This window comes from Agelaius tricolor, unplaced genomic scaffold (assembly GCF_023055355.1).
Source record: "Agelaius tricolor isolate 1412-34295 unplaced genomic scaffold, bAgeTri1.0.p SCAF_6, whole genome shotgun sequence".
In the NCBI taxonomy this organism is placed as follows: Eukaryota; Metazoa; Chordata; class Aves; order Passeriformes; family Icteridae; genus Agelaius; species Agelaius tricolor.
In genome coordinates, this window is record NW_027269266.1 from 23,533,347 (window position 1) to 23,552,031 (window position 18,685).

At 41.8% G+C, this 18,685-nt stretch overlaps 1 long non-coding RNA gene across 6 annotated transcripts in view; it reads right to left on the bottom strand.

The window, feature by feature from the left end:
• Positions 1-519: 519 nt before the first annotated feature.
• The window catches only part of LOC139590994 (uncharacterized), a 77,503-nt gene continuing 59,337 nt past the window's right edge, over positions 520-18,685 (bottom strand). For 3 of the 6 annotated variants that reach the window (XR_011679482.1, XR_011679483.1, XR_011679486.1), the window contains exon 2: positions 520-3,570. This is a non-coding gene — a long non-coding RNA (uncharacterized lncRNA). Of the gene's footprint in view, positions 3,571-5,569; positions 17,518-18,685 lie in introns of those variants that run through there. The other 3 variants (XR_011679487.1, XR_011679485.1, XR_011679484.1) reach the window with 3 other exon arrangements.

Sequence of the window (18,685 nt, forward strand, 5' to 3'; positions counted from 1 at the left end):
AGAACTTGAGAAAATGTTTTCAGGAATACTGAAAAAACTAGGAATTGCACCAGCAGAAGGATGACTGTTTACCAAAAGGCAAGATTCAGACTCTCTTGCTTACTTTTCATGTCTTGAATCCCTCCAGGATATTCTAGAAGCAACAAAACTGGTGGGTGTTTTGTATTACTTCTCTTCCACTTGATCAGTCACGGCTGTGTTGTTTTCTTTGGTCCCTTAATGGAGGCTTATTGCCAAATACATGTAATATGGGATGGGTGTTCCCAGTCAGGTTCTTAAATTCACAGCCCTCTACTTCAGTAGCTAATTTACAGTCTGGTGCCTACAAATCAAGACCTTTCAATTGTAACTTTAATCTGCTAACATGATTTATGGAAGCTACAGCTTAGATTCAATTTAAGCAGCATTGGTCTGGGTCAGCCCTAGCTGAGTTTCCTTTTAAACTCTAACAAAACCCAGCTAGAGAGTGAATTCATTCCTGTTTAAGGATTCGCACAGAAAGACCACTAAGCCAAGCCATATGGGCATAGTTTCTTGCCTTTATTGATATGCACATCATTCCAGTTTTACTTTATTAGTTCAGAAGTTTGACGTTTCTTTAAACTTTGCTGTGATACGTGTTTGTGTTCAAAGCAGTCTCTTCATGTCAGTATGCAGCAGTCTTTCCAGATCCTTTCAAACCCATGCAAGAGAAGAAGCCACGAGTGCTTCTTGCTCATTGTGCCCCTTAGGGAGAATCAACAGGCTTCATGACATCATTTGCTGGTCAACAAATCATGTAGTTTAGTGAACTGAGACAAAAATTTATCTCCATAATACAGTTCCCTCACTATTCAACAGAATACCATGTCTCAAAGTCAGCAGTTGAAACCTCTTTGCTATTACACGAGGACACTATCGGATGAGACTGAGACACTGTTCCTTCAGGAGGGATAAAATAAAAGGCAAAGAAGAAAATAGGGCAGAGCCAGAATATGGAATGACAGAATCACCTTTACCAAAGTTTTCCCTGATTTTCAGTTGCTTCAGTAAAGGAGCCATGAAGAATCCCTTAAAATGAGGTCCTGGCCTGTTTGCTCAAGTAACCTAGGAAACCAGGGTGGCTCCCCAGGCTTTGGCTGTCTCTTGCAAAGAGATCTTTCATGTCCTTGCATTGGTCCTGCTAAAGATGAGGTTGGAGGTGCTGGACTGCAGCAGCATCACTCCAAATAACAGGGGTCCATAATGATGAAGACTGTGCTGGGGACACTTTCTTATTCAGTAAGTGTGACAGATCACCAGCATTAAAATAGGAAAACCTAAAGGAGAAAATAGCTGCCTGTGCTTCTGTAAGTAGCTGGTTCCCCTGACCTCTGGCATGATCCCATCCTAGTCAGATTGACTCATAACCAGTCCTGCTCATCCAAGCCACAGCTGCGTCAAGGCACAGTGAGAGCCAATCAATCCCACCAACTTCATCTCTGTTTCGTGACAGTTTAATCACTGAAGACTGTCTCTTTGTTGAAATATTTTCCCTTGGGGTTTTGGATAGCAGAATTATGTCAAGGCAAACAGAACCAAAAAGTGAAAAAGGCATTTGCTCTCACCTAAATTCTTTGGAGTTGATACAAAAAACACCTCTTCTGTAGTGTTCACAGCAAGCATGCATACATGTCCTGAGCCCTTAACCTCATGCAGTCATAGCTCACAACTCAGCTGAAATGGCTGTATTTTACATTCTTCATTTTATTGCCCATCAGTGGTGACATAAGTTAGAGGATACAGCCTAGAAAACAGTCAGTCTCATCATACATGTCAGCTGAAGTAAAGAAAAGGTAACAGTCAGTGTGAACTGATGGCAAATATATTATTTCCTGGGTCATATTCACTCTGGTGAAAATCAGGAATTACTACTGAGGTATTCAGAGTTAAATTGCTCTGTAACCAGGCTGAGTGGGAACAAGGTCAGAGGAACAATTTCTATTCCATTGGTGCCTTTTTCAGGTTATAATTCTGAGTGTCCACTGCCATATTTTTGTCATCATCATGTTTTTGTACCATTTGATAGTATATTACTGACGTAGCTCTGGTTGCTCTGTTAAGATTCACATAAAAAACCAAAATGGTAAGATGATAGAATCAAGTACAGAACACATGTGGGACCTGAGCGTTTTCACCGTTCACTGACAAAAGCATCCAGAGATGCTTGTTCACAATTCAGTTTTGTTAAAAATAGCTAATCCAACCAATATTATTAATATACACCAAAAAATCTATCCTGTACACAATTAGCACTACTGTAAGGAAAACACTTTTTTCAGTGGTGTTACAAAAATTATAGGTCGTTGTGCCCACCAAAGTTATTTTAGCAGAGCGATGTTGTTAGCACTGGAACTAAGCCATGTTTTCATAGTCAAATGATAGGCCTTTTCTAAGGTCATGCCCACGCAGTACAAAGCCCACTAAGTGCTTCTTTGTAAAGGCTAAATGGAATTCACACTTCTGCAGGCAATCATTTTATTATGATCATATGAGTATTCACAATGTAATTTTTAACATCTTGTAAATAAAGCAGGCCAATATCTAAGGGCAATCATTATGTGTCAAATTGAAAAGCTCCTGATTTCTGGCTTTCACTTACAACATATAACATACCATACAAGAAAATTAACATTTTTTACCTTACTCTGGCCTTTCAATCATGTTTCTGGCTTACAGTTTTGCAGAAAAGAAAAATCCACTTAAACATAATAGAAATCAAAGTATCACCTTTTCCTAGCAAGAACTACCAACTCGCACATAACATTATGCATTATATAAATGGTGTGGAACCTTTAAAGAAGGGACAGCGAAATGTCAATGCCTGAATTGAGGATACTGCTCAGACTTCACTGGCTGTTTGGTTTTCAGCACCTTAGATAAATCTAGACCAAAGGATGGCCACTTTCATTATCTGGCACAAGCGGATATTAACCCAAGTAATAGATGACCCATGAAAATGTATCTTTAGGTAATGCTAGGCACAGTCTCTGCTCTACCCCTCAGCCTCTGGCCATCACCAGGATCTCTCTGCAGCAGGTGGCTTTCAAGGCATTATGAACAGCCACCAACATCCTCCAAGAGTTTGTTTAAACCTCTTCTGGGTCATGAGTGCCTCAGACCTCTGTGGCAGCCTGACTGATGCCTTCCCCACTGTAGCCACACAGGTATGGCAGAGGGCAGAGAGCTGCCAGCAGGCTGGTCTGTTTACATGGTCTAGCAGGACTGTCCAGCTTGACCTCAGTGACTTCTTTGTCCTCTCCTTGTAAGGAGCCCTCCTATGGAGAAATATACTCTAAGATAGGTGCCCAACCAGCTGGCTACCATACCAAGGGGAAAGTCCAGTGCTTCAACATTGAAATCCAAATACAAAACTCACTCCTGACAGGTTCTATCTTATACACATTGGGGTTTTTTTTCCATTTAGTGAGCTGGGTGATGAGATATAAAATATACTTACTACAGCTACAGATTCTATGATACTGCAGAGATTGCTTTCAAATTGGAGGACAGGCTGGAATCTAGATTGATCTGACAAGCTGAAGAAATTGGCTGAAAAAAAAGAAAAAGAGAAGATTTAATAGAGTCATATGCAAAGTATTAAATTTAGGTAACCATGATCAAGCCAAAGTACAAGATGGAATAAAATTGGTTAGGGAGCATTTCAAAAGACAAGGCAGGCATTAAAATGGAGCACAGGCTGAGTGAGTCAACCCTGTCACACAGTGGCAAAGCAGCCTGACTTTGTGTTGGGTATCTGAAGAATGCTCCTCTCAGGGTCCACAGCTTGCTGGGCATCTGCAGGCATCCTTCTGCTTTACAAAGCACTAGTCCAGCTTCAATGCACTTAAGTTTGGCTACTGCACATCAGGGAAAGTGAGGACCTCTTAGAGACATCCCAGAGGTAAGCAATCCAAAGAATCCTTTGGGGAGCAACTGAAGAAATGTCAAGTGGTAGGTTAGGGACTCCAAATGGGAAACACCATCAAATATGTAAAAGGGCTTTGCCAAGAAGCAAAACATCTGATCACTGTTTCTGTGGTGACAAAAAGCAGCAACACATTCTAATTGTAGCCAGAAAGACTCAGGCTAAGCACTTTCAGAAAACTCTTTCTAACACTGCAGGTAGTGGAGCACTGAGGTTGGTTGGCAAAGCAGTGAAGCAGTTGTTGCAATAACTCTTATGGACCAATTGGACAAGTGTGTCTCAAGGACAGCATGGAAATGTTGAGTTGGCCTTCTGGACTTAGAATCCTTTTCTTTTGATTAAAATAAAAAGCCTTCCAGCCTTTTCTTTTTATTAGCTTGGATGTGAACCTTGTCCATGGAGGCTTACTCATATACAAGGCCTTTGCAGGACAGCTTCTCAAACTATCCTGGGAAAGCAGATCCAACAAATAGGCAGCAGGGTTATTTCTAATATGTCTAACAGGGATGAAAAGAAGCTCTGAAGGCCAGGAGCCTTGTCCTTAAATGGACCTCTGCATTGGTTCATTCTTCAGGTTTAGCCCATCACTGGAATTAAAGGCCAGCTTTTTAAAGGACTTTTGTGGTATCACAAATGAGAAAAAAAACCCTTTGCTTTCCTTTTTTTTCTGAACACCATAATTCATTAATCTTACTACCACAGTCCATTGGCTCAAATCACATTGCATATATTAGTGGCATCTTCGCATAAAAATTTTTATTATTTTGTGACACAAAATAGCGTGACACAATCATTCCTGTTTGTATCAGAGCATGCCAGGGAAAGTGGGGAGACATAATTTGTAGTGTCTCCATTACAAATCTCATGTTTCATGGCTGGGAAATACAGAATTTATACAGATAAATGGCAGTGAACCATAACTAAAAGATGAAAACATAGGTCCAGAGTCCCCAGCACCATTAAGTGTCAATAGTACATTAAGTCTGACCCAGGAAGGGAAAAGTATGGCCTGCCTTCTCAAAAGGGCTTACCATTTTAAAAGAATCTCACCGTCTAAAAGGGATCTTCACAGCTAAATATGCCATTTTTCATTTTTGTGCACATACAGATCAAGGGAAGGCTGTGAGTCCATGACTTATAAATACTTCTTCTTCATTTTCTTTAGGAAGTGCTAAGATCTGGTCTTCTTTACTTCACCTTCTGTTATTTATTTTTGAATCCAAAGCCTCAGTTCTTTAGAAGATGGGAAAAGTTGCTTTGAAGTTAATTTTATATGTAGAAGCAAATCCTGACCATAAAAATGCTTTCAGAGGGTCACATCACTGTCAGGAGATTGAGTTGTGCTGCCATTTCCTAATACTGGGGATAAGGCAAACTCCTTCCACCTTGATGTGAGATATTAAACTTACTCAGGTTTTATGGGTTAAAAATTGTATAATGCAAATTAAAACTTGGGAGGACTTTTTCCTTTGCTATTATCAGCATTCCTGCACCCAAATTCTCCAAGGGTGCCTCTGAACTTGCATTTTCCATGAATATGGCTTTGCATTTGTGGTGTTACAGCTTAGACATCACACAGATGGTTTTATCACAACATCCTATATCTCTTTCCCAAATGATTACCTGACCACCAAGTCCATTGCAGTCTGAGCTCTGTTTTCTCACAAACCTCTCCCTTTTGCTCTGCTCTCCTTGCAGGAGTGACCTCCAGGAGCACTTTGGTTGCGCCAGAGCAGTGACAGCATCTCTGCCCCGACACTGCCAGCAGGAGAGCTGGATGCAACCAGGAGCTGTTTGGTTTCCTGAGGAAAAGAGAACACTTCCAGGAAAAAGAAAGCTGAAAGCAAAACCAGGCAGAGGGGAACATGTGAGCCCTAGCAACCATCACAGCAGGCGTGCTTTGGCACTGCAGGAAGGGCAGGTGAGAAAAGCAATGGGCCCTGCTGTCTGGATGATGCCACACAAAACCACGGAGGATATACCCTTCAAAATTGATAAAAATAGCATCCAAAGTCAGAGCAATAGTAAGCTTTTTGGTACAGAAAGTTAAAAATATGCTTTGGCAATATGATCAAAATAGGCCAGTCGGTGGCTGGCATATCTATTTCTATCACAGCTAGCATATGTGTGGATATATAGGTAGATATATGATACTACACTCCAAAAGCGAGTTACTTGCACAAATATTGATGTCTTTTCATTACAGGCAACAAATGCCCTTGCAGAATCAGACACCCAAAATCACTCATAGCTTCTTCTATGAGGCTTGATCACTATGACTTATTCTTATATAATTTTTCTTTTATTTTAAAAATGTACACTTGTCTGCTTCATGATGCATTTTTCACCATTTCAGTTTCCATCTTTTTCGGACATCCTTAATGGATCAGTAGAGATGCCACCAAAATTAAACTGTGTCATATTTCTTAGCACAGTTTATAAAGAAAAGTGTTTAATCTTGCATGGCACACCTCAGAGCCTAACTGAAGAACAGCCTCAAACATTGGTCTTTTGGCAAAGTACAAGTTTTAAAACCAGTAATTTAACACAGTTACAATGCAAACAATTTCTTAAATCTCCGTCATTTTCTGCCATTTCTCTGAGTTCAGTGAATACACATAAAGTGCTTGCACCCAGATCAGTGGCATGCCAGAAATGAAGCATCTCCAGTCCAATCTGGGCCTAGTCCCCTGCCCACCTTTCCTTGGGAGTGCCAGTCTGAAAGTATTTCCCTAAAACTCTCACTTCTGCCTTCAAGTCACCTTTTCCAACTAACCTAATACAAAGAGGAGAAGGGGGGGTTTCTCTCCCTTATAGAGAAAGAAAACCTCTCAAAGCTCTCCTAAGTAAATTCATAAATTCTCCTAAGTAAATTTATGTTCACATTTTACCACCAAACAAGTGGCTATTAAAAAGCAATGTTATCCCCACACTCTATTCCCCCACAGCTCCCCACTTGCATCTCCCTGTTGGCTGGGTGTACCCATGCTCAGCCACAGCCACACCACAACCTCCTCTCCAAATGTATGGTCCAGATATTTATCCCTAAATGTGTTGTTCATAGAAAGCTTTTAGATTCCTTGTCAGGCTCCCACAAGGTTAAAAGGATTTTTGGCTGTATGGGTGGGACGAGGTGAAAAAAGACATCTAAGATGTCTCAGACCTTTGGAGACAGGGAAGATATTGACACATTCCCAATTTAAAGTCTCTTACAGGGTTAAGAGACTCTCTCTTCCTCCTGAGACTGTCCAGGTGCTCTATCAGTGATGCAGCCAAAAAAGCATCACAATTTAAATTCAATCAGTAAGTGAGAGTAGCAGGACCATGGCAAGGTGAGGGGATTGACACCTACTTCGGGGTGAGAAATGCCATGTGGTGTGTCTGTGTCCACATGGAGAAGGGCTGTGGTTTCTGAAGCTTCAGGTGGGCACCCAGAGGTAGTATGACTTGCACTAGGAAAGACTTTGATGTGTTGTAATTTGGTTGCCTTCAGCATGGAAATCCTTGTTATGGTGGTTCTGTATTTTCATTTGAAGGTGCATTAAACCATTTTATTTTTCAGATCTATCAGATAAATGGTAGAACACACCTTTGAGCAAGCTGGTAATGCATGCTTTAGGTTACTTTATCTCTGGGAATGGGCCAAAGTGGTTTCTGTCTGTGTGCGTGTGCCTGTGTAATTAGCCCACAAAATCAGACTCAGATAAAAATAACCAGGCAATGAATGTAAATAATCAGGGCCATGATACACATCACTCCTAAAACGTGATTCCCATGCACTGAGAAAACAGGGACTGTAAAAAGTTAGAGAAATCTCAACTTTCATTTCAATCCCTGGAAAACGCTCTGGGGGAACATAGATACTCTCTCACTTTAGTACCTTTCTAAAAAGGCCAGCAAAGCAGAAAAGCTGGACCAATTTCCATGCACAAGGAAGTGCCTAGGATACTAAAGCCAGTGGCAGAGTCTAGGCAGATGTTGAGAAGGGAGGCCATGGGTTGCAGAAGTTGCAGGTTTGGAAGGAGCTTGCTGCCATGGAGGACCCCAGTCACACCTCCTATCCCAGGCTCACCAGCAAAGAGTTCAAGTAAAGCCAAGCTCAGGTCATCTGCTGACAAAGAAAACTTTTATAGCCAACCTGTCTGGACTGCACAGCTGAGTCTGGGCACACTCAGGCATTATGCCATCCCTCCCAGGCACTCAAGGGACACCTTTGCCCCATGAGCAGCATCAGGGCTTGCACCTCAGGTAGTGCCTACAACATGTGGACATTCCTTCCTGCAACCAGGCAGTGTTGTGCATGCAGAGCAGCCTCTAGGAACCTCCACACAACATTTTTTTCCTTCCTTGCAACATGGCATGGCTGTGGCCAGAGGTGCCTCCACAGTGTTGATAGAAGGCTTGTGGAAACAGGGCTTCAGCCACCCTGCTCTTTTGTCACCTCACAGGATCCAGGACACGTTGTGGCAGTGCAGACTCCTGCTGCCACTGGAGTTGTACTGATGCCATTTGTAATGATAGAAAAATTCAAGGGCAAACTCTGGAGGCCAGTCTCCCAAGATACTTTCTACAGATACTTTCCTGGGATGAGGTCAGAGAAGCTGTAAGCAGCCACTGTTGGCACACCTGGGCAATGTCACATGCTGTAGGGAGATGCAAGGGAATGGAAATACATGGAAACATGATGCTATCAGAAAGAACTATAGCTGTAAAATTTAATAGTGTGATTTGTGAAGCTGACAACACCTGCCATAAGTCACAAAACAAAACAGAAATGTGTGGAAACTGTAAATCTTTCTGAGCACAATTAGTGTAAACCCTTGTTAAGTTTTATCATAAAGAAGGACAAACATCATAGAAATTCCAAATATTGTTCTTAGCCTTGTCTCTTGTCCAAACAGTAGTCAGGAGACCACCAGGGAAAGGACACTTTATCTTTCCTCACTGCTTCTCACTCCACTATTTTTATCCTCTTCATCTTTTTTTGCACAGGAAGGTAACCCTTCTTTCTGAATCCCAAGAGGAAAGGCACAAACACTTTCAAGACAAATAACTGTTAATACAGTAAGAGGTAGGAGACGGGGAGCTGTAAAACCCAATGCCTTATGCCATGATGGGGAGCCTAAGATGGTGAGATGGGCTGTGGTGAGTCTGCAGCTCTACATTTCCATGTACTTTGACACTGCCCAGCTCGTGGTACAGGTTCATTTGCTTCTCATGGGAAGAGAGGCTGAGTTCCAGACCAACTGGGTGAATCCCTGACCAAGCTGATTTTCCACTCATCCTGTGTTTCTACAGCAGAGTGATGGCTCACATCAGGAACATCAGAGAAGGCACAGCAGAGCAGCCCTCTTCTGCTGACTGGAGAAAGTGCCAAGCACAGAGAGGCTGACCTGGCCTTTCCAAGTCAAACCTCTCCATTACCTCCTGTGGGTCACAGCCCATGTCATACTGGCTATCAGGGTACAGCAGATCATGTGGGAGGATGGGACTATGCATGACCTATGAGCTCTTCAAGGGTTGCTTCAGCCCCAGAGAGTGGATGGGAATAGTGCTGACATCCTCTTGCATCATTTGGCCTGTAACAGCCTGCCTGAATATTATTTTCCTATAGGAAAAGAATAAATAGATGGTACTACTTAAAAACATCCCAGAATTTTGAAAGACATTTCGTTCCAGGCTTTGAAACACAATCCACTAAATCAACCATTTTCCACTGGAATGGCACTAGGTCAGTCCAGTATTCTTGAGGTTTACGGTCAGCTGTAGTTTTGCTTGGAATGTGAACATCACTAATAATAGAATGGACATCCCCAGCTAATTTTTGAAAGGGAGAAAATTGCTTGGTTTTTCCTCTAATGAATACCTCTGACCTCCTGCACTGAAGGCGAAGGCAGGTTGTAAAAAAGAAATTAGTTCTCTTCCTCCTTTTCTCCCTGCCATCTCCAACATTCTCACTCCCCAGTGCCAACAGCATGCCACAGCATTTTTATACTCAGTCCCCTGCTTCAAGACAGAGACATATTTTGAAGCAGCCACTGCATGTCCTACTGCTCAGCCACGTCCACCTTCATTAATGAGGTGTGACGTGGGATGTGGATTTGTATCCCGACACAAACATGTTGAGGGTCTCCATGTGTACTTAACACTTACCATCTGCTTACCACTCATTCAGGTGAGCAGGGTATGGAGTCATTTGATTGCCAGTATGACCAGCACTGCCAGGCAATGCTGGAGCACTTCTGATCACTTATTTGCTGAACCTTGTGCTCAGGACCCCAGGGAGGGCCATGGAGCAGCAGACCCCTGTGTGCAGGGTGATGGGATGTGCTGCATGTGAAATGTTGAGTCCTGTGCAGCAAGGCCTACAGACACAGTGCACCCCAGGCTGTGGGACAGTGGGGCACAGGAGCTGCTGGCCAGGGAGGATCTCTCACGAGTGGGTGCCTGAACAGCACCCCAGGCTCAGATCCCAACACGTCACTGAGTGCCCATGAGAAAATAGCTTGCCACCTTCTCTCACTATCAGGTGTTCTGCTGGCACACAACATAGTAATGCTAACTAAGCCAAGGTTTCAGCATGGCTGTTTATGGACACACGTTTTATCTCAGGTTCTTAGGTTATTATTGGTGTCACTAGATTTTCTGACTATAAATTGTTCAAGAAGCTTTATTGATTTAACAATTGTTATTGACCATTTTAAATGCTAAATATGATCAAGGCTTAATATCAGAATGATGACAGAGATATGTTATTGTTCAATGCATTGTAATTTAAGTAACAAGATTTCATCTGCCCATCTTATGAGTACTTTTGTAATAGAAATATTAATAGAAAGCTAAGTATTCTCAAATGCAACAGATTTACCCAAAATATTTATGTACAATTTACACTTCATTTCACAGTAAATTGCAAGCTGACTCCAAATCAATGATCTGATTTGTTTTCTACCTGTGTTTGCCGATGCCCTATGAACTAGTGGCTAAAGGAGACAAGGATGTATTTATGACATTTTACAAGTCCCTGGTGAGAATTTATCTCAAATGCTGTGTATCACTTTGATGTTCCCCTTTCATGAAGGAACTTGAATTGGTGCCCACAACCAAGCAGTTAGAATCAGTGACCCTGGAATTATCTTTCCAGTCCTGCTGTCCTATGTGCCAACTGGCATATAAGAATGAGCTGAATTGATTTATTTTTCACGACTATTCAAATAATTGCAAGAGCACAACCTCACTTCAAAGCATACGCTAGATTTAGCTGCAACTATAGGGCATCTCATTTGGGTTTAAATTACTGACTGGGATGTAGACAAGGACACAGCTGTGTTTCTGGCATCTGACATGCTGGCATTTGGAAATGCATTGCACTTGGGTCTTGGTGAGGTGATTTCTCAGTTCCACTGAATCACGGGTAGTTTTACCACTAGTTTTAATGTAAGATCATCACTTCTAGAATTAGCTGAAATCAGTGCTATTATCCATATTTACAATGACATTGTTGAGATCAGAATCTGGTCCTTGTTTTCCTTTTTGGTGAACTAATATATTTAGAAGCAGAATCTTAAATTCCTCTTTGTAAAACTCACATCTCCAGGCCCTTCTACAACACCAAATTCTCTGTTTAGCATCCTAGCTCTCCCAAAGAAGATTTCACTTCCAAGCCTTCTGCTCAAGATCTTTCCCTGAAAGGTTTATTCCCATTCAGGATGGAGTGCATGGAGTCACCCAGGGTGGAGCAAGCTGCCCTGTGCTGTCTGGTCTGTGGTAACCTCCATCCCTGCATATCAAAGGTACTGGTTCCTGTCAGCATGCTGAGGGAGGCAGCAGCTTTTGCAAAGCAGCTACTGAGAGGCAGCTTGCCAGGAGGGGTGCAAGGCACAGAAGACACAGGCTCCTGAGGACGCCAGAAGCATAGGACCCAAAATAACCACCTGGAGTTGCTTATGCCTGTGTCTGGCCTTGCTGATTTTACTCTTTCAAGGGCTTTTGGGCACAAGGGGTGTTTGTAGCATATAACCCTAAGCATCCCACCTAGTGACCAGTGTGTGGTGGCAGCTGTTGTGGCCATTTTGGCAATGTGTCACCAGAGCACCTGCCGCAGGCAGCCTTCCCTCCTGGGCACTGTGCAGCAGAGCTGCCTGCCTTGCTTCAACCCCCTGCCCTGCGTGCCCTGGATTGCTCTGCACATACCCATGCACACACACGTCCCTTCTCCCCTTTCACCTCCTCCCCTCGGGTCCAAATGGATTCATGAGTCACGCGGGAAGTGCCCCTGATGACCTCACAGCCATAGAACCAAACATGAAGCATCAAAAAACAACCTCATGTGGGAGCTGGGGACCAAGCAAGCTAAAGCCCAACTGGTCAGATGTTCACATCTGGGGTTTTATCACTTTCACAGCATTTTCTAAGCAATAGTAGTTCTTCTCTGGAAGAGTTTGACAGATATTCAGACTTTGATGAGATACATAAAAATTTTCATCTGGGACATTATGTGATATGTCTGACTGAACAAAATGCAAATAATTGAATTGTCATAAGAGAGATGGAAAGATTATTTAAAGCTTAAAGGTTGTTTTTAATCTACAAATGTATCTGGCATTGATTGGAATAGAGAAGTTCAATATGACCATAAAGCAGAAATGTGAACTTTTGCTATTGGTACTGTTTCTGCATCATTAAAAGGGATGGAGAAAGTCATTAAGGAAAAATTAAATTGTCATAAATACCAGCAGTATTTCAGTGTCCATGTGAGGATGCATGTTGGTGTATTTAAACTGGTCAAGATTTTCTTCAATGTTTTCTGAAGCAGGAAAAACATTTCTTTCCATTTATATGCCTTTTAAAGTAATGCTAGAAATTATTTCCAATAACACAAATACTACCCTGAATGGGAGCAGAGCTCTTGTGGTGCATTTGAGGGCAGTAAATCCCATTTTCTACCAAGATTAACAGGTTTTGCAGGCTGAACATGCCTGAAGGCAGCTGTACTCTACACACCCAATTTTTTACAAAACACAGCAGGACAGGTTCATGTCTGGTATAATCCCTTTGCCTCCAGAACATTTCAGTCTTGGCAAATTGGTCTTAGAAGCAAGCATATGCTCCAGGCTTCCAGTCAGGGCCAGTTTTTCTTCTATTCCCCGTAGACCAGCTCCACTTCCTGGGCTTGGACCTTTTCTTCACAGGAGCAGGACACTACAAGGTCAGCTCTGTGCAGTCCAAGCAAGAAAAATAATACTGATCTTCTTTCAGTGGAGAAATGGTGCAAAAATCAGAGATTGGCAGGATATCATGGTACAGACCTCATTCATAGGCCCTGTATGGAAGTGGTTTGGGCTGCAATCTCACCAATCACTTTCCTTCCTTGGAAAGTCCTTGGACATCCAAGACCTTTCCACTTTTGCAGGTGATCTCTTGTGCATCACAGGATGGTGTGAGCCAGCCCAGGAGCTTCACACTACTTTAATGTGGTGGCCCCAGGTTTGGATTCAGTTTGGGATTTGGAGCAATAGCTATCAGCTCATCCACATGAAAATGTGGCCAAGTTTGCTGCTGTTTCCCTGGGTTGCGGCAGCCATCGTTCGTGGCTATGCATCCACCTCACTACTGCTACACCCATGCAAACTGTGCCTCACCACGGGAAACGAGCTGATCCAGTTCAAATTCTCCTTTCTCTCTGTCAACACACAGAAATGAAGATAGAAACTGCTGCCTCCGTGTTGCTCAACACACCGGGCATTTGAAAGGGCTTTTAGGTGAATGTGGTGCCAAAGTGTCTGTCTCCGCCCACTCTCCTTTTGCCAAAGAGGTAAGAGGGAAAAAAACCCCATAAATATAGTCTCTGTCATTGTTCTCTGATTTCAGTGGGTTGCTGGAAGTGTGTGTGTTCTGCAGAGTTTCTGCAATAAAGCACCTCCCTATTTTGGAGGGGAAGAAGTTATTTTCTGCACATGCAATTGACTCAGAGACTTGTTTGTCGTGCAGGAAGAGTTGCAGGATTAACTTTGAGTACTTTGATATTCAGTGATAAAAAGGACACACCAACACGAGGATTTGAGGAGGCTCAGTATGTCCTTCCTTCTTGCTTTTTACACACCTACAAGCTGGGCATGAATGACAGATTGCAGCTTCAGTCCTGGAAACTGTCTCTTGAGGCTTAATCCAAAGAGCAACAATGACATCATGAAAGCTGGTCCTGCTCCACTGAAAAACCAAGCAGCTGGCTGCAGGTGTGGCTGCAGTCAGACTCTAATGGCCAAATTCACAGCAGAGAGAGGCTTCAGTGAGGTCAGCTGAAGCTGCCAAAGACAGGAGCACTGTAAAGCCGTGCCCTTCCCCAAGGCAGCAGCTCACCCTCCTGTACCAGTGCATGATTCAGAAATGAGGCAGTGACTTGGACAGTGCACATGTCTCTTTTTGGTGTTAAGGAAGGAAGAGGAAATGCTGACAGCATCAGCCTAGCATTCTCTCAGGAAAGACCTAAACACAAGAGTTTCCTCAGCTTGAGAAGATTTATTGCTCAAACCCAGTGTAAGCTCTCCAGAGCATCTAAAGCATCTCAGGAGAATATCACCTGAACACTAATTAAGCTCCATAGTGTGCTAACTTGGATTTTATCCCTAACCTCCATTTTGTAACCTATAAGTACTTAGTCATTCATTCTGCACACATTCAGAAATCACAGATAAAGCTGTGTTTCTCAGACTGCCCAGCAGCAAAGCAAATCTTTTTGGGAGGGATGATAAAGAGATGGAGTTGTAATAGGGCAAAGGATCCAATGGCACAGGGTGCATTTCTTTCACTCAAGAAGGTGATAAAAACATTTGTCTCTAAGTCTTATTCACAATGGCATTTCTGATACAAATAAGTTAGAGTAATTACAAGAGAAAGTATTTCACAGTGGAACTAGAGAAAGAAACAAATCTGAAAGGCAGCTGTTGCTCTGCAAGGTCAGTGTGATTGCTACAGAATTTCTCCTCTAAACCTTCCAGTAGAACATCCACACCTACACACATGCTTGGCATGAAACACTCCTGTGAAAGCATTACCTCTGTAGAGGAGAAGAGGTAGGTATGACTTTCTCTTTCAGAGTCTCAAACAAAGAACAATATATACCAATCACAGAACTCTTAGTTAATTCTGTCAGCTTGGCTTTTGAAGTTAAGTATCTTACACCCTACCCTTAGGAAGCATCTTTCTGTTCTTCAAGTCACTGTAAGAAAAGAATTTTCCAACAGCTACCAAATCTGTAGAAAATACAGAATTCATCCTATCTCAAAAAGAATTTCATTTCAAGGAAAGTAATCAGTGTTATTCCAAAAAATTAAAAAGCAAATCCTGAAGGTTTTTTTATAGGTTGCATAGATGTAGTTAAGAGGCTAATGGTATAATTACGTGCAATGAAGTAGGTATGCTGCAGCACCTTGCATTTCTCGAGCAGACTGGGGTTCCTACCCCTCTGCAAGGTCCCCACAGCTGTCACATGAGAAGGACTCAGTGCCACCAATGTAAGGCTGCAGTGCTGTCCTTCCAAGGTCCTGTGGCACCAGCAGGACTTAATGGGCCATGGGAAACCAAATGTCTTTATCTAAACTTTGGTGACATCAGCAGGGTTTACCTGTCTTACTTTAGAATATGAAACATTTTCAATGACCTTGCACTGACTGAAAACTGACACATTACTTTAGACTCTAGTTTGAGTTGCATCATTCCCACAGCATCAATGCAATGTCAGTAGCTCATGGTGCAGGATGGCTCGTCCTGGGTTTGGACTTATTTAGAGGCCTCTCCTGCTGAGGGCTGTGCTCCTCCTGAGGAGACTTTGCATTTGCCTTCAAAATATAAATTCCATTGGGAAAAGGAAGGAATGGAATCTGATTTAAGGAATTGTAGACCTATTAGAGTGGGCAATATTTTTTCACCAGGACTCTGCTAAATGAAAAATACATATTTGTCAACACTAAAACTTTCCAGGAATGTCCCACTTCACCAACTTATTTTCACATATAAAACTGAGGAGAAATTCCCTCAAAATTAAAATCTTTTGTTCTAATATTTTCAAAAATAAAAACTTGATGTTTCTTCACAAAAACAACTTTTTGTTTTGAGATGCATTCCAGCTTACTTTGAAATAAAATTGAAAACATTTTTTAAAATCTCCGTTTCAAAATAAAACAGTTCATTCGGGGATCAAACAGAATATTTCATTTAAGTGGTCAGAAAGGCTTTTTATTCTTTGGAGCTGATGATGAATCAGAAAAATTCTTTCTTTCCATGACTCCGGTATATGCTGTTTTGAAGCTGCTTTGATATCTGATATTTATTACCTTAATCTCATTTGTGCCTTAGCATTACTGGCTGTAATGGCTCCATGCTTGCCTGATGTTAGATGTTTAAATGCTGTGGCCCTGAATAGTGCTGGAATGGAAGACCACTTAGGGATCATGGGTACTGTTGACATAAACCAAGCAATTATGATGGGACTGTTGACCTGGTAGATCCTATTGATCACTGAGAGACAAATAAATAACATGTCCAAGTCACATAAATTTATGTCCAAATAACATGGACATAAATAGAGGATATAAAAACAGTGAATTTTAATTATAGAAGAATTTGAATGTATGAGAAAAATCAACTCAAAAGAAATTGAGATCTCATGGCATTCAGATTTATTTGAATCTTCTTTTAAATTGGATCTGAGAGCTGATGAAGAAGTTGCCATATTTTCAATCACTAATAAAAGTAATCTTGAGACAAAACTGATCTGAATATAGGTAGTTACTTTTAGAAAATAACATATGTTAGTGCTTGAATGCACTGACTTGTGACTACAGGAAAGCTGCCCGTCATCTGCATTTTATGAGTGCATCTCTTTTTTTATGCAAACACTAGGGAATGTTGTCTTTTGTGTGGCTGGTTTTCAATATGTTAAGAAAAATACTTTTTTTTGGAAAAGAAAAGTAACTTTTTGCCACCAGAAGCCCAGAATTATCGCATTAGGACCACCCTGGCTGGCTTCTCTGTGGAGTTCAAACTTCAAGGAAGTAGTATGGACACAGAAAGTTATGTTTAAACTGAGAAGACTATATAGGTTTGTACTGGAGGTTTTGTTTCTCTATTTGGTTTTAATAGAGCATTCATTATAAATTAATGAAGTATCATACAGACTTTATTCTTATTGTTTAGAGAACTATTATCTCCCATTTGCAGAGACAAAAATGAGAGTATCCTGAGGATAAAGCAACTTCCCAAAGTTCAAATATTAGGAAAGGTAACCAAGGTCTTTGAGCCACAAGCCTGCTCTTTCTGGCAAGGCCTGAAACAAGCACCAGAGCTGGAAATCTGCCTTTTTCTCCTATTTTTTTTTCTGTGGGCAGGGCAACCCACAGGAGTGACTAGCCATGAAATTCCTAGGCAGTTCTAGGTTTGGATCCTGAAACTACCCTCAACTAAGTTTCACAATTTTGATTCAAGCATTTATTATAATGTTATTTATACTTAGACAATGAAATCTGAGCATGTACCAGCTGAGCCTTTGAACTGTATCCCTTCTTCTTAGTGGTCTAGTCATCTTTCCACAGTAAATATGTTAGGTACAATGATCACTGATAGAATGGGTTCAGCCAATTCCACATGGAAAATACTTTATGTTGAGACATCGAGAAGTGTAACACTTTTAACTTCAGCAGGACACATCTTTGGAAACAGGCTTTAATCCTAGCTATGATGACAAGATGAGTCTGTGTTTCAAGTGGTACAAAGAGTGGTTTCAGGTCCTCAGGCCAAATTTTCAAGGTCAGATGTGTATACAGGCAGCTGAACAAATGGTCTCAGAGAAAACATGCACAGAGATGACATGTAAGAAGAAAAATTTTCTTCAGTTTACTCCTACTTGTGTTTGTTTTCCCTACTCAGATGGCTCTAGCAACCTTCCCTCCATCTCTCCATCTTGTCAGGATATAAGTTTGTGCTCTGAAAGTCTGCCAAAATGCTTTGGTGTACCATTGGGGTCTTACAAGATGCTCAGCTTATTCTGGAAAAGAAGCCATATTTTGGATGCATCTTCATCCTACATCTCCAGACTCCTCCATCCAAATGCAGACCCCACATTGCTCTGCCTGTGCTTTTAGCAGTGCTGCAGCATGCCCAGGTGTGTGCTTCAGAATGACCAAACACACAAGGGAAGAAGACTGGAGGGTCATCCAGGTCACCCACTGACAATGCTGGAGTTTTCCCTGATACCTTGTCCCTGTAGATTAGGCAGCACTGATCAGATGCTCTGGGAAACCTGGAGGTCAGACAAAATACTCACAATTTGGAAATCTTACTGGATTCCTCTGCATTGCTGTGAATACTGCCTGTTTCAAGGTATCTGGTAAATGTTTTTGTCATTGTAAGTAACAACCTGCAAGAAGAAAAGGAAATAGACAAACAAAAGGGAGCCTCATCCAGAACTGGGTGGCCATGTCCTGCCCTTCCTGTCCTTACAGGCAAATTGTGATGGCTCTCCTTTGTGAAGAGATTCTTTGAAACTTCACATCCAAAATCTGATGGTTTCCTTACACTATTGCTCATACCATGATCAACTGAAAATGCTCTGAAATTTTAGTTGTGCTCCCCCAAAAAACACCAACCAGGATTTATTCTCAAATGTATCTTTTGATTAAGAAAGCAACCATTACCACTAGCAGAAAAGCAATTCAGTTAGATGGTAGCTATTTGAAAAAACAA